General features: G+C 34.6%; 1 long non-coding RNA gene and 2 pseudogenes across 1 annotated transcript; 1 reads left to right on the top strand and 2 right to left on the bottom strand.

Annotated features, from left to right (window-relative positions):
- Nucleotides 1-905: 905 nt before the first annotated feature.
- On the bottom strand, nt 906-20,057 carry LOC120163267 (annotated as a pseudogene).
- Nucleotides 10,131-23,752, top strand: LOC120163270. The gene is made up of 3 exons (XR_005519641.1): nt 10,131-10,141; nt 10,699-10,702; nt 23,511-23,752. It is a non-coding gene; the product is annotated as an uncharacterized LOC120163270 (long non-coding RNA).
- Nucleotides 23,487-26,624, bottom strand: LOC120163265 (annotated as a pseudogene).
- Between the last annotated feature and the right edge of the window lie 632 nt (nt 26,625-27,256).

Genomic DNA, 27,256 nt, shown 5'->3' with positions numbered 1-27,256 from the left:
GAGCTTTAACAAAATTCTTAAACTACGAACAAAAGCACTTCCAGTCCTTTTGAGTGAAGCTCTCACAATAAGGGATATATAGCAGGAGATTAGAAAGAATGAAGATAAAGTCCCTTGGCATTTTCTTGATATGGTTCCCCTCCACATACCTAAACATAGTTTGATTGCATGGATGGCACTCTTAGACAAGCTCCCTCCTCGAGACCGATTTCAACGCATTGGGATTGCTACTAATGGGAATTGTGTTCTTTGTAATGTTGCGATGGAAACTCGGAACATTTGGTCTTTGAATGCCCCATTGCTTCTTATTTAAGGAGGCTATATTGCTCCTAAACGGTCTAAAGAAGAACATCTTATCTTGGGAGAATATGTTAATTTAGGCATGCAACACTTGGAAAGGCAAGTCACTCTTAAAACTTGCTTGGTGCGCCTGTATCTATGTTTTGTGGGAGGTACGTAATCGAAGAATTTTCAAAGGATGCTCCAGAACTGCTGATGAAATCCTTATTAGCATCAAAGAATTCGTAGGAATTAAACTAAGGGGGGAAAACATAAATATGCTTGATTGTGTTAACTCTAACATTTGTATTTCTTGGGGTATAGATTAAACCAATCTATTGTTTTGTAAGTAGGCTGTATATAAGTTACTGTGATCGGTGATTGTTTTGTAGCAGACTTTGCTTCTTTGGGTAATAAAATGAATTATCCAAAAAAAATTAAAATACTTGCTTGGCATTGAAGTAGTACATTTAAAGCAAGAAATCTTCATCTCCCAAAACTTAAAGTTACTGAAATATTTAAATACCCCGGACATGTCGTACTCGAACTCAACCCGAGATCTCTAAGGATATCGATCAAAATAAGTAAAAGAATTTACTGAAACACCTTAAAGTTGTCGATATTCGACTTCATAAAACGAAATAACATATCAGATATTATGACTGAACAATTACATGTTACAATTTCCATGTACCGGTTCGCTTCGCAACAGTCATCAATAGGTTAACAAAACTTATTGAAAACACCTCTTGATCTGCAGACTTGGAAGAACATACATCTTTTTGAAAGTGCATCACATTCAACAAATAAAACACACATGCTTTGACAAAATACATTGTCAAAACTCCCAAAAAGTTCCCCTTAACTGTACAAGCACCGTTGTCAAATCATATCCAACAATATCAGTTAGGTTCTGGAATCCGGACCTTTCTCTGCAGCGAGTTCAACCGTCACGATGAAAGTCGACCTCCGGGCTTCCCTTAAATACCGGATGTATCCGTTCATGAGTTGTACCAACTTTCGGCTGATGAGCAAACTGATACCCTCCTCTGATGCATCTTCGTCGCTTCCAAACATTTGGTTCAGCAATGCTTCAGGTATTCCACCGCCTGCGTGTGTTATCCTGATCGAAACATATACAAAATGCATTTTACTTTTGGCTGACTTCATAGATAGGTAAAGTTCATAGGTGCATAAAACTAAGGGATATATAAACCAGTTCCATATGCGTACATCCGATGGATCTATCTCAAGAGAAGGAAACAAGATGATTAACTTGTCGTGCAGGAACGTTCTCCTCGTCTTTTATGAATATTTAGGACATACGCGAACTATTAGTATGAAACTATGAATGCATATTAAAGAAGGAAGGTAAAAGGTAACTTTTACCTCTCTAGTAGACTCAATTTATCATTTTCGCTCTTATCGTATTTCCGTATCAATTTAACTCCCGAAGTTACTCTATTGCATCATTATATATCCTACCATTTATTTAAAACCCTAAATTAAAGATTTTAAGTTAAAGGTTATGATTTAGGGTTTAAAGATTTTATGTTATTATTTAGGGTTTAGATCTAAAGTTTAAGGTTATCAATTTAGGATTTTAAGTTAAGAACAGACTATAGAATGATTCAATTAAATAACTTTAATAATTAAATTGATGTGAAAATAAGATAGGAGAGAAAATAATACATTAGTCTAACTATAGGGGCAGAAGCGACCGTTAATCCAAGAATGAAAGCAGCGCCTGAGCTCCAAATGTGCAAGGTGAACAGACTGTCCTAGTTGATCTTTGGTCAAGTTAGCTACAACAACGAGTTGGCCTCCTTGTGGTGTAAAATTAACTGATATCAACAAGAAGTCAGCTAAGATCTGTTGAAGTCTAACACCGTCTCCATATAAGGTCGGACATGATCTCTTCTGCTGTATCATTGACTATTCGGATATGTTTCCCGTTACTCTTCCCCGTCACTTGACTAATAGAAGCAATCAATACCTCATGCAGGGTGAATTCCATCATTTCATGATCCACATAACTGTTAAGAAATTAGAAAACATAGAAAAGAGAAGAAGTTAAGCAGTGGAATAAAGATATTGCCAACCAAAACTACCGAGGAGCACGCAACCGAAATTTGGATTATGAAACTCCTACTGGTTGGAGGCACCAAGTAAGCAAGCGATAACTACAGGCATGGGCATAGAACCGCCAAAGAAGACAAAGTGGTAATTACAGAAGCAACAAAATCCAGGCTAATAAAACGCATGGTTAAAGTTACTAGTTTCATATGAATCTTTTTGATGCAGAATCTTATGTCTGGCATGGCATCTATGTTTCGAAACTGTATGCTGCAACTGTTTATTGCTGATTAAAAACAAAAAGAGAAGTGATGCAATCCTTTTGCAAGATATGATCATACCCATCAATGATGGTATGCAGATCTGAATCGTCGAGTATCTTCCTGAGCTGGCGCTGGCATAGGGTACTAGTCTCCAGAAGCCGTTTTTGTTCTGGCCCCAACTCTGTGCCTTCCATCATTTTACTAGAAAAAATAATACCAGAGAGAGGATTATGGATCCGCCTTTTCAGATAAGCTAATGCTTTCAGTCTCTTCATGGCAGTTTGCTCTGTCAATCGCTGGACATGAAGTGCTTGTTGCAGCTCATGGCTTGCAAGCTGCAAGAAACAGAAGACACCGGTGACAGCACCCTCTCTGTCCAATTTCTTATTCACACGTAACAAGCATTCCGCATACTTCCCGTTCCGAGCAAAGAAACCAAAAGGAACCTTTTCAGGTTCATGACCAGTCACAGCATTGTTAAGTACAACACCGAGATTGACATAAGATTCATTATTCTTGAGACGACAGCATGCATTCTGGGTCCCAAAAATCTCCCCAACAGCATTTTATCTATCACTTGATCTCGGTTCCATCCAGTTAACTTGGTCATTGCTGGATTCCAGTCGGAGCACCGGCCAAATTCATCCATACCAAATATCGGTGGAATCAGTGGATTTGGATTTTGTACAATTGCTTTGTAATCACCTTCAATCCGGGTAAATTTGTCAATGATAATTTTCTGACCAGTTATATCTTGTGCCACAAAACAAACCCTCACAACATTTTCATGGAGATCCCTGTTGGCACAAGCATTGACAACTAAACTGATAGGACCGGCCTCAGACCTCAACCCATGGGTTTTGATCTCAAATTGGATGTTCTTTTCTTCCTTTCCTGATCAGAAATAATTATGACAAAATTATTGATGTTAAAAGGAAAATTAAATGGTAACAGAAAAGGGAAAAGAGAAAAAGAAATAGAACAGAAAGAAAGAAACCAAGGTAGGGAATATTACATACCCTGCAATGCCAAGAACAACATTTTTCTTGACTATTTCAACTGAAGAATCTTCAAGAAGCGTGAGTAAATGCCTTCCAATTGCCTTATCAACTGAAAGACCAGTCAAGTCAGCAAATTTCATATTCCAACCATTAACCAAGCCATCAACATCAACAGCCAAAATTGGCACAGTAGCTGTTTCAATCAAACGAACCGTATCACTTGTCACCAGGGATGGGCATGGACCCGAACCCGTCGGGTTAAGACCCGACCCGATCGGATCCTTTTTTTAAATTTTGGGTTCGGGTCGGTTTTTTAAAGGAAATGTACGGGTTAGGTCGGATTCGGATTTATGGTGAAAAATAACTGATCCGGCCCAAAAAAATATTATTTTACTTTATATATTTAAGAATAATTACAATAATATTCCTCTATATATTATTATTTTTAATTAAATAACTATTTTTATTGAATAAAAATAATATTTTTATTATTATTTCGGATCTAATCGGGTCAAATTCAAAATTTATCTAAAAAGTCGAGTCGATTTCGAGTAAGGTGTAGGTATATATTACATACCCTGCAATGCCAAGAACAACATTTTTCTTGACTATTTCAACTGAAGAATCTTCAAGAAGCGTGAGTAAATGCCTTCCAATTGCCTTATCAACTGAAAGACCAGTCAAGTCAGCAAATTTCATATTCCAACCATTAACCAAGCCATCAACATCAACAGCCAAAATTGGCACAGTAGCTGTTTCAATCAAAAGAACAACATTTTTCTTGACTATTTCAACTGAAGAATCTTCAAGAAGCGTGAGTAAATGCCTTCCAATGCCTTATCAACTGAAAGACAGTCAAGTCAGCAAATTTCATATTCCACCATTAACCAAGCCCATCAACATCAACAGCCAAAATTGGCACAGTAGCTGTTTCAATCAAACGAACCGTATCACTTGTCACCAGGGATGGGCATGGATCCGAACCCGTCGGGTTAAGACCCGACCCGATCGGATCTTTTTTTTAAATTTTGGGTTCGGGTCGGTTTTTTAAAGGAAATGTATGGGTTAGGTCGGATTCGGATTTATGGTGAAAAATAATTGATCCGGCCCAAAAAAATATTATTTTACCTTATATATTTAAGGATAATTACAATAATACTCCTTTATATATTATTATTTTTAATTAAATAACTGTTTTTATTGAATAAAAATAATATTTTTATTATTATTTTGGGTTTGATCGGGTCGAATTCGAAATTTATCTAAAAAGTCGGGTCGATTTCGAGTAAGGTGTAGGTATATATTTTTCGGATCGGATTAGATAAAAGATGTAAAATTTTTGAGTCGGAATGAGTTGGCCCAAACCCGATCCATACCCATCCCTACTTGTCACTGCCTCCAGCTCTTGTATCCCCTCTATTTTGAGGTCAGCGAGCTTCGAGTATATGACATTGGTATTTTTATCTGGGGTCTCAACATCTTTGAATGCATTCCGTAGAATAAGCTGCAAAGAATGGATTGCATCCATTTCTCAGTCCTTCCAATGGCAAACTCCCTAGTCTTGACAACTTCAAGGAAAGCCTCGAATGATGACTTTGGGTGCATCTTCCTATCATCATCTTTCTCACCAAGTTCATGCTTTGCACCACCCCATCTAATTTCAGCAGCCGTATGTTACCGGAACCAGAAAAGCTTGTCCTTGGGGGTTATCCTCATAGCTGCCATCCAACATACTACATCACCAAGTCTCAAAACCCCTGGGAACCCGGCATCATACAATCTATCAGTAGTCAGACCTGTGGAATCCATATGATACTCAGAAAGCCAGGACGCTATCTCATACAGTTGAGAATCGCTTGGAGTTACTTCTAGTTTCCATATTTGGTCCCTGTATAATAAGACAGCCCCATCACATTTCACCAAATCAATTATATTTGGGTTCTGTGATACAATACCCACGGGTGCATCACGCATAAGCATGTCACATAAAAGGGTCTAAGTACGAAGGATATTCTTCTCAATCATTTGACTTTCCAACTCTAACTCCTTATTGACATGGATGGAAAATACTTGAGCAAAAAACTCACAGGCATACCTGAGAGGGAATGGAACAAACCTAGGAGTAGTGTTGTGGCATATTACCAAACCCCACAATCTCTTTCTCTTTTGTTGTGACTGGGGAACCAGTGCTATCACCCTTGTCATCTCCGTCATTGACTATAACAACCATAACCAATATAATTCATGTTCTCCATATACTGTAAATGGAAGTTGTGTGGAGACCTTAGGGTCGAACCACAAAATGTTAGGTCAGAAGGAAGCTTATCATCTTGGTATACTTTTACATGTTTTGCTTGACAATCAACAATCATACGAACTCTATTCTTCATAAACAGAAAACGAGCAGCCTGAGGGATATTGGTGGCTGAATAGTGCAAACCTAGATATGGCTCTAGGCCAGGCTTTGTTATCTTAGAAACCACTTCTCCATGGTCATCGTCATGGAACTTATATGCCATCACCTTGTCATAACCAGTGAGCTCAAAAACCTCCTGCACCATCGTATCACAGAGCCTTTCCATGCTCCCATTAGGAAGAGACTGCAAGCGAGTAATTGCCTTTGCTGCTAGCTTGTACGACTGCAAGGCTCCCGCAGTAGTCATGGAAACTTCATAAGGCTTCACAGGTTCAAAATCAATAATCAAGCTCCCTATTACCCAATGGATTATCGCATAAAAGGGCTTTCCAGATGTCTTGCAATGGACCAAGATTGGATTCGAAAGATAAAACTCTCAAATTCCTAGGGCCTTCAGCAAGGCAGAGGAACTTGGGGTGATAAAAATAGTTTTTCTATCAGTTCCAATGCCAAGAACCAGGTAGTCTCCAACACTCGGGGATGTATGACTAACCATGGTCAACATTTCAGGGACATTCTCACTGTATGCTATAACCTTGTAAGCTTTCTCATCTAAGGCTAACAAGCGCCCAAAAGGTCGGATAAACTTGCCTTTCTGTATGTTATGGAGATACCCTGTCTGACCTAGGTTGTTGGTCTCCACTCACACACACTGAACTCGAATAGTCAAAGGAGCTACTGGACTCTTCAAATTCTACATGGAGTTTTGCATCTACAGTGGTTTAAGCAATAACTCGAGCACTGTGACTTGATGTCTCACCTTAATTTAGGGACTAAATTTTATTAATTTAAAGTATTGAATTAAAGTCGTAACAAGGGAAAATTTGAGGACTAAAATACTTGATTTCCATGTATGATGGTTGTTTTGCAAGCTTGACAATAGTTTAGGGACCTAACCCTAAAATTATCCATTTATTGTCATTAAAAATTAAAAATTAAAAATTCACTTTTATTATATATGGATCATATTATATCACCTCAATCATTTTCTTCTCAGTTGGGAGTTCAAAACCGTGCCAGGAAATAATCATGTTTCACCACTATTCCCCTCGCCGGCCACCGTTGTTTAGCCAACTAAGGGGTGCACTGCCACTGTCTCGCGACCCCAACCTAGGCCACCAAGCGCCAAAACTCTCTGTCGTTGAGAGTAAAATGGGGAGAGATCGTTTGAATCCTTTAACGCTAATCTTGGCTACCACTCACCAACGAGGGTCACCGCTCGTACCAACAAAAGTGTCACTTTGTTCTGATCAACCTTGCCCTCCACTTGTTGAGTAGTCTCGTTGTCTATCGTGAATCATTGATTGAAGGTCCATCGAAAAAACTCACCTTTATTGTTCTCGCGATTCTGGTCAAATCGTCTGTTCGTTGAGCTCACAGCCATCATTGTCGAACTCTTCGTGGAATTCTGACCAAAAATCCAATAAGGTCCATCGTTCACCGTTGTTGTATTCGTCATTCGCCGTTAAGGGTGAGTCAGTTCATTTTTTTCAACTGTTTTACACCGTTTTGGGCTTATTATTGATGTTGATTTGGATCAATTTTGGCAAGTGTTGAAACAGGGAGTAATCAGTCGTTCAGAACAGCTTTCATCGTTGCTGCACCCGTACCACGCACCTCCACCGCGCATGGGGCTCATCCCTTAACTCTGGTTTCTTCTAGAAACGATCCAGGTGGACCAAACCGGCCCAACCCAGTATGAATCGGGTCTATTTGACACGACCGAGTCAACCCAAACCTGTCAAGTTGAGTCAACTCGTCCAGGTCCGTCAATTGACTTTGACCAGAGTTGACCGATGACTTTGATCCAAAAAGTTAAAATTTTTGAAAAGTCATATTTTATGTTTTTCGACGTCCTGAGTCCGAATCCTAAGCATGTTTACCCAAATTCAAACTCGGTAAGCTATTTTTCAGTATTTTATCTTCTAATTCGATCAATTTTCCATAATTAAACCCTGTTTCTGATATAATTTATATTTTTATGTATATGAGATATTATTGGACGTTGGATTCAAGTTCGAGAGTGATCAAATGGAGTTTAAATATTCGATCAGTGGAGCACAAATACCAAGGTAATACATTACTACCTTATGTATGCTTTATGCAATATTCTGGCATTAGTTAATGCATATATGAATAAGTTTGGTTACATGTGTGTGATTAATAATTTCTAAACTTGTTCCAAATGCGATGAAAAGTAATTAAATTGAATAAGACTTAGATTACACGTATAGGACACTAGAAGACTGTTAAGAAATAATTTCAGGTTCAGTGATTAACCGATAAAACAATCAACCTCAGAATCTTTAAATTCTAATTATTTTCGTTAAAAGGTTTAATAGCATAATCATATAGTTATGAAATTACAAAATTACCCCTATAAGGTAAATTGGATCGGACTGACCCTAATAGTGAAAATACCCTAAAAATTGATATTTAATCCGAAAAACTATTGATTCACCTATTAAATTCTTGATATGTTCGAAAAGTCGCTGATAATAAGATCTTAACATCCGAGAAAGTACAAGACCTAGAATTATTTATTCATCAACAAATAGCTAAAGACTAAAACATTGGGAGTATTATTTATGTTTGAATTGTTCAAAAAATTGAATTAAATAGAAAGATTGTATTGAAAGAAATGACCAAAATGCCCCTGAAGTGTAAAATGACCCAAATTAGCTCCAAGCCCTGGAAGGACTAAATACCCTCAAGCCCTTAAATGAATAAATCAACCTCAAATACCAAAAGGACCTAGAATTTTTATTTCCTGAGTGAACACCGAGAGACTAAATTACCAAATGTACTTTACATGTCTAAATTTCTCGAAATCACTACATTATATGACCAAGTTGAACTGAATGAAAGTACGGTATGTATCTGAATTATGGAAACAACCGAATTACATTAGAAAATTCGAAGTGATCGAGATAAACTAGAATATTAAATGACCTAAGTACCCTTAATGACCTAAAATTAAGTGAATGACTTGGATAAGCCTGAAAATACTGATGAACTTATATGTTGGTTCGTCGATAAAGGTTTTGAACCACGAATCAAGCACTTCGACATTTCTTGATATACATAAATGAAAATAAATACCATTTGAATACTTGTTCGTCTCCCTAAGGTTCATTCAATGATGATTCTAAAGATGATCAATTCGATTAGTGATGCCAGTATTAAAGTGTGAATATCCTTGAAGTGCATCGCTTTGATTGATTGACAGGTATCATAGTGATGGGATTTGTTCAGTTTGAGTTGACTCGATATCCTGATAAATTGAAATGAATCTTAAATACCATAAGTTATCATTTCACTCTTATTAGATTAAATTACTAAGAATTCTCCAAGAACCAAATGTCCAAAATGTCCCTGATTTCCTGAATAATGAAATCACTCTTGTCATACCTGGTTACTTAGTGCCTCTACAAAATATCGGAATACTATATGATGTTGATAAATCACTTCATGCATGACTGATAAATCTGTTAGTTATCAAACCCTATTTTTATAGGGATCTTGATTTTGAAATCCTATTAAATTACAAAAGTTTCATGGTTCTCTACCTGATAAATACCAATTACCTCCGAAGAATATCTGGATCATCTAGTGTGTTCCCTATGTGACATGTAATTATTTTACCTATTTTAAAATCTGATTTTCCAAAATTACGGATTTGCTGATTTTTGATTTACTGTTAATGAACTATGGCTACATAATATGTGTTCTCTAATTGTAACATCCCAAACAACGGGTTATTGACTAAATTGTAAAAAGTCAGAGTTTGGTGATTAAGGTAGAATAATTGAATAGTTAAAAAACTGATTGTTAGTAAATATGAAATGAATTAAAGGGAAAATGGTCATTTGACCTGAAAGATTTTTATTTCCCTTATAAGATAAGAGAAACACGTGGGATACATAGGGAGGAAACAAGTTCTAAGGCAATTCTCTCATCTTCTTCTTCTCCACCGTGGAGTACCCAAGCCAAGGTAAGTTTATTTTTTTTAGTTAATTATTAAAATTCAATAGTGGGTTTTGATCCTTAGGTGATACTTAAGCTTAAGGAAAGCTTAAGTTGTCTTATAATCAAAAGATGAAGAAGTTATGTAAGATAAAAGAGAATGGGTTTCAAAGTGAATTTTTGAAAAAGAGTTAATAAGTGAATTTATAAGTTGAATTTGACTTGTCATAGGAATGAATAAGAAGTTATAAGTGTTAGAATTAAGTTTGGATAAAAAGAAAAATTTGGGTATGATTTTTAGCTTTGAGAATTTGAATGAAGCATGGGAGATTTTAAAGTGTTGAAATGATAGAAGTTAGTTAAAATGGTTGTAGTTAAGTTTGGTGGTATGAAAGGAACTTTGTATGAGAAAATTTAGTTAAGAGTTGATGATTTTTGGGTTTGAATAGTAAATTCTGGGTTTTTACAGATTAAGCAGGGGGAACCGATTCCCTATGGGGAGGGTATCGATGCCCCCTAAAGGAAAAGTTGAAGTTTGGTTCATTAAATTCGTTTAAGCTATTAGTATCAATTTATAAGGTTTAGGCTTTTAATAATTGTCTTGGAAATTATGTTTATGTAGATATCGAGCCTAAACGAGTTCCGGAACAAGTGACAAGTAAGAACGATCGAGGGATTAGAAACGATTGATAAAGAGATAAGTTCTAGAATTGATTCAAATCCAGCAAGGCTAAGGTGAGTGCACATACTAGATAGAATTGTATGGAGATAAGACTTGCAATAAGTCTATCTCTTATAGTTGAATTTATGATTTCATAGTCATGTACATGCATCCATATATAGATATATATATTGGATACAGTAATTTCATGCATAATTCATTATGCTTTAATATTATATTATATGAAAGAATGCAATTGTCAGAGAATTAATCCATGTATGTGAAATAATAGAAATGATCATATGTATACATGTGAAGTGAAATATGTGTTTATATGAAAAGTGATGAAAAATATATGAAAATGAGAAATGTGTTCATTTTTAAGTCCATGTTATTTAATATGAGAGTTGTAGGTATAATTGGCATGCCAAGAGTCGAGGGATATACAGTGGTCCTTCGGGACATAGTGGTCCTTTGGGACATATACAGTGGTCTTTCGAGATATAGTGGTCCTTCGGGACAAATATTCAGTGCCCCTAGTGGAAATTTATTCGATTTGTGGTAACAGCATTCGTGCACAACCTCAGTGTACTCGCGTACCTTCTGTTCTCAATAATGTACATGGGCAATACAAAGATAAAGTGAAGTGAGACTTGCATAAGACGATAAATTTCATATATGCATGACATGATCATATATGTTGTAGTGTAATGGATACATGCAGGTTATAATGTTACGATTGAACGGTAAGAGTGTATGTTTCATGAATTCATTGTTATATATTTAATTATGCCTCACTAAGTCTATGACTTAACGTGTAAGTGATTTACTCGTAGGTACCAAGAAACAAGAAGAGCATAAATAGAAGTGGCAAAGACAACACCATTATTAGAAGATCAGATCAGAAGTAAACAACAAAGTATGTATTTTGTTGTCTAAAGTGTGTTGGCATGTAATAAGTTGTTAGTTATGAATGCCCTGATCAACTTTTCTAATGTTTTGAACGTATTTATGTAAATGTAAATGTATAGTAATGAACGGTTAAATTTTTACGAGTTTTATGTACGTTTTACGGAAGTACTGTAGTAGGGGAATCGGTTCCCTGTTTGCAATCTAGAAAATTTAACATTTGGTACTATAGCAGGTACTGTTCATGGTACTGTTCATTACTGTTCATACATATTTTACTGTTCATACCGTATTTTACCGTTCATAAAATGTATATTTTTCTTAAATTGGTTATAACAAACATAATTCAATAATATATTATCATATTTTCTTAATATTAGTTCAAATGTTTTGTTATTTTGTAAGCAAAAGTGTTTTAAAAGATCAATGTGACATCTCATACTCGTATTCGGGTCGAGTACGGGTTGGGGTGTTACACTGATTTTCTATTTTCACTGGAAAATGTAATTATTCCTTATGTATGGATCATGAGATTACTAATTACTACTTGAATTGTTTTATTGGGACATTATCTGGGTAGGTTGGAGTATGGATGTTCAGCTCTGATCAAGTTGGTAATTCCTTACGGATCTAAGGTGACCTTGGGTAGGCTTTAAGGCCTCAAGGCATTCTCTTGGGTAAATCATGAGACTACATATGATGTATGGGTGGAGGGAAATTATGTGATATAAATAACTTCATTGTCACTCTTACGATATTCTATTGGAACATGATTTTTATATTAAAGTTACTACTCAATCTGATTTCTAGTGAATACTGTATGGGTAGGATTCTGGAGTATGAAAATTCAGCTCTGATCAAGCTAGTAATTCCTTACGGACTTAAGGAGACCCTTGGGTATGCTCATACGCCTTAAGGTATTCCCTTAGGGTGGCTCGTTTGCTGTGTGCTTAGGGTAAGTCCTTATGGATGTAGTTTTGAGGAAAACTGCATTAAGGTGTTCAGTTGGAGGGTATTATTGTGGTTTAAATTATGTTTTAAACTACTAACATTTTTAAAGTATTTATATGCATTACTCTATTTTGTTGGAACACACTAGACATCCTATTCTGATCTCCTGAACCTGGTCATCTAATTCTTTCCTCTTAACTGAAATTTTCATGTTTTTTACTCGAAGAAATATCAGTGGAACCTCAGCTTATCCTGAAAGCCTATAGACGTTTGAATCAATATGGAAAATTTATTCTTTTCCATTTATTTGCATGTCATTCAGCATCACTTGGTAGTTCTGTATTACTGAGCTTCCCAAATCTCACTCTCTTACTCTTCATTTAAGGTTAAAAGAATTGATCCAATACATATATCGACATCTGTAATGGGAGTTTCTTTGGCTTGGGTTGAAGAGTACGGTACAATGTAATTAGGAGACATGTATGTCACATTTGATTTTTTTATACTAAGTATGAATTTGTATGATTTTAATTCTATCTGTAATACATGAATGATTTTTTGAACTTGTATTTTAATCATAAATTGTTCTATGACTTTATGCGCTTTAACAGAAATTTTAATTTTTTGGGATTTTTATTGTGGGTTGCTCTGGTGGCCCTAATATGATATTTCGATCAGATCGGGTTACCCGTATTGGTATGAGGGTGCTACATTTAATGGTATCAGAGCTTAGGTTGAGTCAAGTCTTCTAGGTAGATCGACCGATCAACTCTCATAAGATGTCTGGCCTGTACATGCCCCTAAATTATGATTGTACTCTTTGAGTCCAAATTCTGATGTCAAGAAATCATTTTGTAATAAGTATACCAAAGTATCTTATCTGTTATGACTCAATCTGTTCAAAAAGTTAATAATTTCTGCATTCATCCCAATCTTGGAAATTACCCCACAAGTAACGTGAGAGATATTCGTTCGAAAAATTTTGACCTAACTTCTGAAGTGAATTTGAGTTTTGTTATTCCTCCAAACGTTTCGTGATGATAAGATCGTAACCAACCTTTATAAGTAAAGTTTTGAGATTAAAATCTACAACCCAAGTAGATTGGAGAACAAGGTATTCGGTCCAAACTTAGACAAGGTGTTTTGTCCAAAAACGTTTTGCATTGATGTACTGAAAGGAAGAATCTTTGGAATCATGCTTGTTCTTATTTTACGAGTTTGAAACCCAATAAGTTATGAGCTTTGTACCCCAATGATTTGACATATATGAGATTAAAGGAAAATGTTTGTATACTTGGTAAAAGTGTAAATCTCGAGATGATTTTGTTAGGTCTGAAAGAAAACAATTATGTCTACATGTTGCACTGAAGTTAAGCAAGTATTATTATGATTAAGGATTTGTATTTAAGGTATATTTGGTTTACAAGGAGAATTTTGTTCAGATTTTGGAATTATGATGAAGAAGAGTTCTGACGAGTAAACGTATTCTGTTGGTTAAGGTTTATTTTGTTGGTTAAGTTTCAATGGAGGAATCGTAATCCTGTAAAAGCTACATGGAGATATTGAAGAATTGAGGAAAATTTCATTTCTAAGTTTATGTGACTTGGGTGAATTTCGAGGACGAAATTATTTTAAAGGGACGATAATTGTCATACCTTAATTTAGGGACTAAATTTTATTAATTTAAAGTATTGAATTAAAGTCGTAACAAGGGAAAAGTTGAGGACTAAAATGCTTGATTTCGATGTATGTTGGTTGTTTTACAAGCTTGACGATAATTAAGAGACCTAACCCTGAAATTATCCATCTCTTGTCAGTAAAGATTAAAAATTCACTTTTATTAGATATGGATCAAATTATATCACCTCAATAATTTTATTCCCAGTTGAGAGTTCAAAATCGTGCTTGGAAATCATCATGTTTCACCATTATTCCCCTCGCCGGCTACCGTTAAATAGCCAGCCGAGAGGTACACTGCCACCTTCAATGGCATCGCCACTGTCTCACGACCCCAACCTAGGCCACCAAGAACCAAAACTCATTGTCGTTGGGAGTAAACTAGGGAGAGATCATTCGAATCCTTTAACGCTAATCTCGACCACAAACATTTTTCGAACGAATATCTCTCACGTTACTTGTGGGGTAACTTCTAAGATTGGGATGAATGCAGAAATGATTAACTTTTTGAACAGATTGAGTCATAATTCCAAAATCTGAACAAAATTCTCCTTTTAAACCAAATATACCTTAAATACAAATCCTTAATCATAATAATACTTGCTTAACTTCAGTGCAACATGTAGACATAATTGTTTTCTTTCAGACCTAACAAAATAATCTCGAGATTTACACTTTTACCAAGTATACAAACATTTTCCTTTAATCTCATATATGTCAAATCATTGGGGTACAAAGCTCATAACTTATTGGGTTTCAAACTCGTAAAATAAGAACAAGCATGATTCCAAAGATTCTTCCTTTCAGTACATCAATGCAAAACGTTTTGGAACAAAACACCTTGTCTAAGTTTGGACCGAATACCTTGTTCTCCAATCTACTTGGGTTGTAGATTTTAATCTCAAAACTTTACTTATAAAGGTCAGTTACGATCTTATCATCACGGAACGTTTGGAGGAATAACAAAACTCAAATTTACTTCAGAAATTCGGTTAAAATTTTTCGAACGAATATCTCTCACGTTACTTGTGGGGTAACTTCCAAGATTGGGATGAATGCAGAAATTATTAACCGTTGGGAGAGATCATTGTCGTGAATCGTCGAACGAAGGTTCATCGGAAAAACTCACATTTACTGTTCTCACGATTCCGGTCAAATTGTCCATCCGTTGAGCTCACAACCATCGCCGTTGAACTCACAGTCATAGTCGTTGAACTCTTCGTGGAATTCTGACCAAAACTCAGTCAGGTTCATCGCTCACCGTCGTTGCATTCGTCGTTCGACGTTAAGGGTAAGCAGTTAATATTTTTAATTGTTTTACACCATTTTAGCTGATTATTGATGTTAATTTGGATCGATTTTGGCAAGTGTTGAAACATGAAGTAATCGGCCATTCAAAACAGCTTTCGTCACCATCGCACGCACACCACGCGCCTCCATCAAGCATGGGGCTTGTCCCCTAGCTCTGCATTCTTCTAGAAATGGTCCAGGTAGACCGAACTAGCCCAACCCTTTCTGAACCTGGTCTGTTTGACCCAATCGAGTCAACCCGAACCGATCAAGTTGAGTCAACTCGTCCGAATTAACTCGTCTGAGTGAAGTTGTTTGTTGACCAGAGTTGATTGTTGACTTTGACCCAAAAAGTCAATTTTTTTAAAAAGTCATATTTTATATCTTTCGACGTCTTGAGTCCGAATCCGAAGTCTGTTTCCCCAAATTCAAACTCAGTAAGCTATTTTTAAGCATTTTACCTTCCGATTCGATCATTTTTTTGCAATTAAACCCCGTTTCTTATGTAATTTCTATTTATATGTATCTGAGATATTATTGGACGTTGGATTCAAGTTCGACAGTGATCAAATGAAATTTAAATGTTTGATTGGTGGAATACGGAAATCGACTTAATACAATACTACCTTAGGTATGCTTTATGGAACATGTTGCCATTGGTTAATGTTTAGATGAATAAGTTTGGTTACATGTGTAATTAATATATTTCTAAATTTGTTCTAAATGTGATGAAAAATAATTAAACTGAATAAGAATCAGATTACATGTATATGACAGTAGAAGACTGATAAGAAATAATTTCAGGTTCAGTGATTAACCGATAAAATAATCAACCTCAGAATTTTTAAATTATAATTATTTTTATTAAAAGGTTTAATACCCGAATCACATGGTTAAGAATTTATGAAATTACCCCTGAGAGGTAAAAATGGACTGGACTGACCCTAATAGTGAAAGTGCCCTGAGAATTCGTATTTAATCTGACAAACTACTGATTCCCTATTAAATTCATGATATGTTTGAAAAATCACTGATAATTAGATCTTAACATCTGATAAGGTACAATACCTAGAATTATTGATTCATCGGCAAACAACTAAAGACTAAAACATCAGGAGCATTATTTATGTTTGAATTGTTCAGAAAATTGAATTAAATGAAAAGATTGGTTGAAAGAAATAACCAAAATGCCCCTGAAGTGTAAAATGACATAAAGTACCTCCAAACCCTAGAATGACTAAATACCCTCAAGCTCTGAAATGAATAAATCAAACTCGAATACCAAAATAACCTAGAATTTCTATTTCCTGAGCAAACACCAGGAGACTAAAATTATCGAAGGTACTTTACATGTCTGAATTTCTCGAAATGACTATATTATATGACCAAGTTGAACTGAATGAAAGTACAATATGTATCTAAATTGTGTAAACGACCAAATTACTCTAGAAACTCTGAAGTGATCGGGATAAGCTTGACTACTAAATTACCTAAGTACCCTCATTGACCTAGAATTAAGCGAATGACTTGGATAAGTCTAGAAACACTGATGAACTTATATGTTGTACCTTCCATAAGAGTTTTGAACCACGAATCAAGCACGTCGACATTTCTTGATACCGTTGCAATACAGAAATGAAATAAATACCATTGGAATACATGTTTGTCTCCCTAAGATCCATTCAACGATGATTCTAAAGATGATCAGTTCGACTAGTGATGTTAAAGTGTGAATATCCTTGAAGTGCATCAATTTGACTGATTGACAGGTATCATAGTGATGAGATTTGTTCAGTTCGAGTTGACTCGATATCATGATAAATCAACATGAATCTTAAATACCATGAATCATCGTTTCACTCTTATTAGATTAAATTACTAAGAATTCTCCAAGAACCAAATGTCCAAAATGTCCCTAAATTCCTGAATAATGAAATCACTTCTATCATACCTGAAATCTCAAGTAACTCTTATGCAAAAAGATTTTGAATACCTTCCTGATTACTTAGTGCTTCCGAAAAATATCCAAATACTATATGATCTTGATAAATCATTTCCCGAATGATTGATGAATCCGTTAGCTATCAAACCCCATTTTTATAAGGATCTTGATTCTGAAATCCTATTAAATTACAAAAGTTTCATGGTTCCCTTGCTAATAAATACCAAGTACCCCTAAAGAATAATTTGATCCTCTAGTGTGTTCCCTATGTAACATCTAATTGTTTTACCTGTTTTAAAACGTGATTTTCCAAAATTACGAATTTACTGATGTTTTTATTTACTGTTAATGAAATATGGCTACATGATATGTGTTCTCTGATTTCCTGCTTTCACTGGAAAATATAATCGTTCCTGATTTATGGATCATGGGATTACTGGTTACTACTTGAACTATTTTATTGGGACATTATCTGGATAGGCTTGAGTATAGAGGTTCAACTCTGATCAAGCTGGTAATTCCTTACGAACCTAAGGTGACTTTAAGTAGGCTTTAAGGCCCCAAGACACTCCCTTGGGTAAATCATGGGACTACATATGGTGTATGGGTGGAAGGTAATTATGTGATATAAATAACTTTATTGTCACTCTTATGATATTCTATTGGATCATGATTTTGATATTAAAGTTACTGCTCAATCTGATTTCCAATGGATACTGTATGGGTAGGATTCTGGAGTATAGAGGTTCAGCTCTGATCAAGCTTGTAATTCCTTACGGACTTAAAGAGACCATTAGGTAGTCCCATAGGCCCCAAGGTATTCCCTTAAGGTGGCTCCTTTACTGTGTGCTTAGGGTAAGTTATTATGGATACAGTTCTGAGGAAAAATGCATAAAGGTGTTCGGTTGGAGGGTATTACTGTGGTTTCAAATTATGTTTTAAACTACTGACGTTTTTAAAGGATCTATATACATTACTTTGTTTTGTTGGAACACATTAGACATCATATTCCGATCTCCTGAACTTGGTCATCTGATTTTTTTCTCTTAACTGAAATCTTCATGTCTTTTACTCGAAGAAATATCAACGGAACCTCAACTCATCTTGAAAATATGTAGACATTTTAATCAATAAGGAAAATTTATGCTTTTCCATTTAGCTGCATACCCTTCAGCATCACTTTGTAGTTCTGTATTACTGAGCTTCACAAAGCTCACTCTTTTACTCTCCATTTCAGGTTAAAAGAAATGATCTGGTGTAGATATCGACATCTGTAATGGGAGTTCCTTTAGCTTGGGTTGAAGAGTATGGTGCAAGTGTGGGGTATGTATCTCACATTTGATTTTTTTTATGATGAATATGAACTTATATGATTTTAATTGTATTTGTAATACATGAATGAATTTCTAAACTTATTTTTTAATTATAAATTATTTTATGATTTTATGCGCTTTAACAGAAATTTTAATTTTTTCAAAATTTTTACCGTAGGTCGCTCTGATGGTTCTAATGTGACATCTCGTATCAAATCGAGTCAATCGCATTGGTCCAGGGGTGTTACACTTGATCTCCTAGAGTTGTTAGACGAGTGGCTTTGCCTTGATGAAGACATTTTCTCCTGATACTCAACAAAAGGAAAAGAAACATATATCTATGAATAACAGATACCATAAAAGAATTCTACACTATAGAAGTAAAAAGTAGTGGCATGGCTGCAAACAAATTTGAGATAAGAAAACTTACACTCTATTTGGTTGATGCTTTTCCTAGTTTACCTTTATCTACTTTTATTCATTTTTAGTTTTTAAATTTTGTTGTCTATTCATTTTTAACTTTTTCCCAAAAGCATAAAGCAAGTGGAGACCATAAAGGTTCAAGAACATTGAAGTCTAAACCAGTAAATAATCCAGATTTCCCTATAGCATTAGAGCAAGAAATTTGGGTTCCCAATAATTTCTTTGTTCAGTTTTTGGACAGGAAGGTAGGATAGGAACAAATTTAAGAGACACAGAAGAACCCCATGAAGGATTTTGCTTTCTAGACATAAAAATTATGTCCTTTCAATCAATAACTACAGCTTATGAGCAAACCAAAATACTCAAAAGTTTCAAACTTTAGGTCTCTATGATCCATAATTCAAAATCCAATAACCTTAATCATGAATTCACCTTTGCCTCCCATCCCACAAACCCAAATTAGCTCAGCTAAAAAGAATCCATCCCATCATTACTAGCTATTGTAAAACAATAATCAGCATTTTAATTTAGCTAAAAGGATAAACCTTTTGATTGAGAAAAAAGCAGAGGGAATGGAAAGGCAGCTGTTATCTGTGACTGTGACGATGAGTTTGAAGAAGAACTTGGAAATAAGAATCCCAATCTCGGCCAGGAAACCCAGAATCCATCACCAATCGAATTATAGAAGAAACCCACAAAAACCCAAAAAGGAAAAAAAACTCGACAACCGCCTTGAAAGACTAGCAGCACTTTACCATTACCAGCTAGAAGGGACCACCATGATAACATAAAATAATACTATAATAAAGTTTTTTCTCCATGGTGACAGTGGATTGGCGATTGGTACCAATCCGATATGAAGATTTCACCTTTATAATAATAAAATAAAAGAAGAAATGGTTTCCCAGTCAAGGATAACAGCGGCAGTTAAGATATCATCGGCTTTTTATATTTGTTTATCCCTGTTTATTTATTGAAGTATTCCTCTAGGTTATGGGCTTCTGTCTTTTTATTCAATAAAAGAAACCAACTTTCCAAATTGGATTTGGATAAAAACAAAAACTTTACAGTAATAAGCCCATGTTAATGTCAATCAACATACATCTTCATTCATTAACACTCATGATCCTATATATTCGGGAGTTTTATTGTTAATGTCAATCAACATACATCTCCATTCATTAACACTCATGATCCTATATATTCGAGAGTTTTATTTTGGGATAGAGTAAAAGCAGCAAGTAGTTGGAAATTGCAGAGGCAGCCATTGTGGATTTTGGGGTAACCCAGTTGTGTTTGGCATGGAGCAAAATGGGACCAAAATAGCAACAAAAACATGTTAGGGTAAGAGTCAGTAGTCACATGCAAATAGACAGAATTTGGGCCATACCAGAATCCAAAGAAGTTTGGTTGGCTTGATCAGTAGGGTCCATGTCTAGTTTCCCACTTTCCTCCTAACCCTATCCCTTCATCCATTTTTTCAGACTTGGAAGATAGAGATACCCTTTGTCGGTTCCATCACCCCTTTCCTTCCAAGGAAGCTCCATGAGTGAAATATTTAATTTCTAGGTAAACTATATTAGATATCATTTTATTTGGCTGATTTTTTTGCAATAATGCAGTTAAAAAAATTATTCGAATAATATATTCAAGAGATTATTTGTTTGAATGAGATGAATGTTACAGTATACATCGGATTCGCTCTTCACGTCTCCCCAAGGTCGCATGGAATATCATAAGACTCCCCATCCCCGGATAACCATGCTTCTTTCCCATGTTATTTTTTTTTGCACTTTTTACTTTGTTATATATATTATATATATAATAAATTTCTGAATTTATTATTGGGGAAAGACGTATGGTGGTCCGGGGAGGGGAAAGTCGCATGGTGATCTATGCGGCCTTGGGGAGACACGAGGAGCCAGTGCGACTCCGATGTGTACTATAATATTCATCCCATTCGAGCAAATAATCTTTCAAGTATACTATTTCGAACAAATTTTTTCGACTGCATTATTAGAAGAAAAACACCCCATTTTACTTAGATGTATTATTTAAGGTAAAGTATATAAATAGTTTTATGACTATAAGATATTGTTTTATTGAATCCTCGAATATTAAAAGTTATAAAATTGTCTTCCAACTACATGAAGTTGTTTTGTTAAGTTTCTCAACTATTAAAAGTTACAAAATGATCACTCGACTATTCATTATGTTCCAAACTTATTTGTTTCCGTTAAAAAAATTAATGACAATCTGAGTTAGACATTAACATGCTGACTGAGATATAATAAAATCTAATCTTATAATCTCAAACTATTATCATATTTCATTCATCATATTAACGTCCATCTCAGAAGATAGTTAATTTTTTAACAGAAAATGACGAATTTGAAACATAAGTAGTAGTCTGATGACTATTTTACAGCTTACAATAGTCGAGAGACTCAACAAAATAATTCCGGATAGTCGGGAGACATTTGTACACGTTATCATATATATCATTAAATTTTTAATTAATTCAATTAAATTATTAAAGTTTTGTTTTTGTTTCAATTATGCCACTGAATCATTAATATGATAATGACAAGATAATATTGATGATGTTGCTGACATGAATGTCACATCACAATGACACCATTTGATGAGGAAAACTAATAAAAATATAAACAAAATGCGCTTAAATTGGTTTGAACATGGAACCTTTTACCACTAGACTAAGGTAGTGTTTGTTTTTACTGTGTAAGTTCTTCAAACTACTTATGTCTGCGTCGTGCAGACCACGCGCATACATTAGGCTTCGCAGATTGTTTGTTTTTTAGAAGACAGAAGCTCTTCAAACGTCTGCGCGAGCTCTTCTTGGTGCAGACTTGATTTTATGTCTTCAAAGGTCTTCAAACCTCTTCAAGAATAATTATAAAATATAATTATTTATTAAAATAATTTTAAATATTTTAATAAGATTATTTATTTTAAAATAATTTATTTTAAAATAATTTATTATAAAATAATTTATTTTAAAAATAATTTATTATAAAATAATTTATTTTAAATAATTTATTAGTATGAATTGATTTATTTTAAAATATGGATTGATTTATTTTAAATAATTTATTAGTATGGATTGATTTATTTTAAAATATGATTTGATTTATTATTGTAGTTGTATATTTTGATTTATTTTAAATAATTTATTAGTATAGATTGATTTATTTTAAAATATGGATTGATTTATTTTAAATAATTTATTAGTATGAATATGGATTGCTTTATTTTAAATAATTTATTAGTATGGATTGATTTATTTTAAATAATTTATTAGTATAGATTGATTTATTTTAAAATATATATTGATTTATTATTGTAGTTGTATAGATTGATTTATTTTAAATAATTTATTAGTATGGATTGATTTATTTTAAAATATGGATTGATTTATTTTAAATAATTTATTAGTATGGATTGATTTATTTTAAAATATAGATTGATTTATTTTAAATAATTTATTAGTATGGATTGATTTATTTTAAATAATTTATTTGTATGGATTGATTTATTTTAAAATATGGATTGATTTATTTTAAATAATTTATCAGTATGGATTGATTTATTTTAAAATATGGATTGATTTATTTTAAATAATTTATTATTGTAGTTGTATAGATTATTTAAATTTCAGCATTCTAAAACTAAAATTATTTAAATCTCAGTATTGCAAAACGCTTTTAAGTTTAAAAAATCAGTTTATTTATATTTCAGTTCATTTTAGCAGTCTGCATACGTTAAAAAACAAACAGTCTTCTTCTTGCAGACTACAGACTTTTGGTCCACCTCTTCTGCTGCAGATGCCTGCAGATGTGGTTTGCAGACTGCAGACCTTTTACCTCTGCAAAAACAAACACCACCTAACTTTGAATTTTATTATAATTCTCATTAAAATGACATTGTTTCAATATAACATTTATGCCAACAGTCGTAATTCATGTCATCATGTTATTATCAAATTAACGATTCGAAGATATAATTGAAAAGAAAAATTAAAATTCAATGTTTCAATTGAAATAATTGTAAATACAGTGATACAAACTATATAAAGCTTAAAGTTCAGTAATATATAATATAGTTTACTCTTAATTTTTTGAGGGATATATATATATATATATATATATATTGGGAGATATAAAATCGGACTAAAATTATATATAAACATTTTAAAAATACAATACCGAATTTTGTATATGTATTTTATGTTAATATCTTATTTAGTAGAGAAATTAAACACTTGTGAGATGTTGTAATTGCCGAGTAAGTTGTAACATGAAAACAGCAATGTCGCTAAAGAGTTTGGCAAACTTGCTTTTTTCAATCTGAAGAATGAGTAATCGATGCTTGTATTTCCTCCAGTGTTCGCCCTTTCGTCTCCGGTACCATTGCCACCGTCAGGACAAAGTTTGCACAGCAAAAGGCAGAAAACATGAAGAATGTCCCTGAAACAATGCCAAAAGAAATGCAGTAATCTGTAAGGTCAAGAAGCTTGAGATATGTTACATTAAAAATAAACAACGCAATCAATCACCTGCAGAGTTCCATTTGATTAGGTAGTTAAAGTAGTACGCGACAAACCAACCAAAGATACTGCCGATAACATTGCAGAGGCTTCCGGCTGAACCTTTTACGTTGATCGGAAACAACTGTGACACAAGTAACAGTTCCATATGATGCAAGTACACATGACTGAATAAGTAACATAGGCGAACACAATTTGCAGACCTCAGATAGTAACAGCCATGGTATTCCAGCACCGAGTACATTCATTCCCATATGCATCTGAATGCATAATCCAATGGTTAGAACTTCTAAGAAAAATAAAAAGGAGGAAATCGAAACGAAAGCGGAAAAGGGAGTACTACCGGTAAGCCAATGAGTGCAAAAACATGACTACCTTGATCCCACCAATGAAACTCCTGCTCATTGATCATTGTATCTGAGATGTCAGGACATAGTGAAATGCAGCAACAATATCAAAGGGACTAGTGCGAATTATCCGAATTCGAGTCATTACATGAGTACCTTTTAAGAAAAATGATAGTCCTACGAGGAAGCTACTGAAGCACAATCCAGCTGAAGAAACCTGATAAACACAATGAAATCATTGTTCATTAACACTGCATATTAGTCAACAGATTATTACTAAATTCTTATCCGTTGCTAACCAGTAGGAGCGGTCGTCTACCCAATTTATCGATCACGATTGTACCCAAAATACCAGTCACTGTCTGCAATGCAAAACAACGGTTCTTTAGATAGACATCATCCCATCAATGAAGAATTTTGCTTACAGTGAAGCAAACCTGAACAGCTGCCAATGCGATGAGTCCGACCATGCTCGAAACGCCTTTCAATTGTCATAAAATAAAACTTCATATAGTTGAACTTTTCACAACTTTTCTTCCATTTTAATGGAGGTTGTTAAGAGCAGTAATATTACCAGATGAGACGAAAATAACACCAGAATAATATGCAAATGCATTGAGTCCTCCCAAATTCATCAGGGCAAGCATTCCAACAACAATCTATAAGGAAAACAAGAGATATATCAATTATATGGAAAGAATAGAGAAATTGATCAATTTTTAAACAAGTTACTTGTCTTACAAGCAATGGACGAATATACTTCTTCTGAAATATGTCTAAATTTCCTTCCTTTGAGAAACTTTTAAGAGATTCCACAAAATCCTGTAACAAAGAAAGTTCAGAGAAGCAGGAATTTTGCCATGATGAAAGTTGATAATTTTTTTCTTAAGAAAAGAAAATGAAGGGTTACTTTGATTTTGGTTGCTTCATCGGAAATATCAGCTTTATCTCCCCTGAGGCACAACAAAGCGGCTTCGAGCTCTTTGTGACGACCAACTTTTGCCTGCAGAGAAATATTCTCAGTAGTTAGTCTGGTTGGTAATGAGATTTTCTGATTTCTTTCGACTCGAACTCACCAGCCATCGAGGAGATTCCGGTATGAAGAAGAGGAGTAGGAGTTGAAGTAGACCAGGACTAGTAGCTGTATGCAAAAACCATTCCGGAACTGTTACGAAACTATCAGATTGCTTAACCGATTCGTATTTATTTAAGAAAATTTTAGATACCTATGAGAGCCAAGGTGCGCCAATTGACAAAGGAGCCAACAATATACATGAATGAAATGCCCCAACAAACCATCAACTGGTGACCAAGTAGTACAAGAACCATGAGCCAGTAAGTCCATTGCAGGTTATGTTTGATTAATTATGAACTTTACCGGCACTATGACTGCAAATCTTCCCCTGACATTCTTTGTTGTTATTTCTGCAATGTAGATGGGCGCCTGTTCGAGATCAAAATGTAAATACAATTATCCACCGTAAGCCGACATTTAACAGCAAATGGATAAGAAAATGTATCAGAGCAAACTTCAGATGAGTTACCAAATAACCGGAGATTCCATTTGTGAATCCTAATGATAGTCTTCCAAGGTCAAGCAACCAAGGGACCTTCCCAAAACAAATGAAAACACGTATTACGAACAGGTAAACTGATTCATAACAGCCAGGATTCTAGTTAGCATTGTGAGTCATCATGGAAAAACAATGCAACTTGATATCCGACTTAGTACATAAATCGAGCATGTCGTAAACGAAAAGCTTATAAAGGAACGAGCAGAAGAGCTAAAACCTTTGCAAATGCTATGACAAGCCAGCCACTGATGTAGAACAAATTCAAAATCCACATGGTCTGATCCAAAGACATGGAGTTAAACAGCTTGTAGGATTTTAGCATATCAATATTCAACGACGCCGGACAAAGCATACCAATTTCCGACCGAGCAAATCGGTTATCTTCCCTCATATTACAGCACCTAGGGTTGCCCCAATACTCAGTGTTGAACCAAAAAGTGAAAACTGCAGAAACAAAGAATTGGTTGTAAAACTGGAAACTCTTATAGACCTATTGGAATGCAATTAAGTTTAGCAGACACGTAAATTCTCCAAGATTAGAACTTTAAGAAGCTCCTCTACTTGCAGACATTTTTCAAGGCAAGAAAAGCAAATATGAACATAATTAGTGGATGAATTCATTTACCTCTGCAACAGAAAGTCCCAAGTCTTGCATGATTGAAGATTGAGTAGGTGATGAATAACCTACCTGCAATGCAATCACAGAAAATAATAAGTTCTATCTTGTCGCAAATTCCAGAAACATTAAACTGTTCAAAAAAAATTCAATGAAAATACACTTACAGCACAGCCAACGCCAAAAGCAATGCAAGCTACCGTGAAGGTGCTAAGAGCAAGAATGGCGGTAACATTATCCCCAACACCAAAAGCACCATTTTCTTCACTGTAAGCAACGTTGCCATCTCCTTGTCTAACGAGAAGAGACTCATTTACTTCAGTTCTTTGCTGCACCATAGCTCGTTTCACTTCAAAGACACATACGTGATGCAAATACTCTAAATAGAATTAATAATATCTTAAAGAATACTTTAAAAGGGCCATATATATCAATCAAGTTATTGGTAGGTTGGTAGAAAAAAAGTTTGTGGATTTATTTCAACAATGAATGCAGTTGGCTAAAAGGACAACATCTTTCTTGCTTCTCTCCATCTACCCGTATTGATAATTAGTGTACATTTCGTGTTAATATATTGTGTTTATAAGAGAAACAGAAACCAGTTTTTCTGTTTAGTTTGTCTTCTCTTATAATCGTGAGGGTCCTCAGTTAATCAGTTGTGTCGGTGCCGTTTTCTGGACGGGTTGGGTTTCAGCAAGAAGAAGGTAAACTAAAGGTGTCCGAGTTTGTGCTTCGTTATGCTCAGGGACGGACGATTTTATATCAAGGGATAAACATATAAATTTTTAAAAGGCAAAACATATCACTAATAAAAAATCTAAATCATGTTAGGATTTATATTAGTTTACATATCAACTTTTTTTGTGATTGTGCTCTCTTTACGTTAGGACCCATGTGCCTACGGATTTATATATTGTATTTTATGAAAATGAAAAGAAAAATATGTTGAAATCAAACCCACCTGAAATAAAATCAAGATACATGA

Source organism: Hibiscus syriacus, unplaced genomic scaffold (genome assembly GCF_006381635.1).
Source record: "Hibiscus syriacus cultivar Baekdansim isolate YM2019G1 unplaced genomic scaffold, ASM638163v2 tig00111440_pilon, whole genome shotgun sequence".
Taxonomy (NCBI): Eukaryota; Viridiplantae; Streptophyta; class Magnoliopsida; order Malvales; family Malvaceae; genus Hibiscus; species Hibiscus syriacus.
Note: the sequence above shows the minus strand (reverse complement) of the source record. Positions and strands in the feature narration are given on the sequence as shown.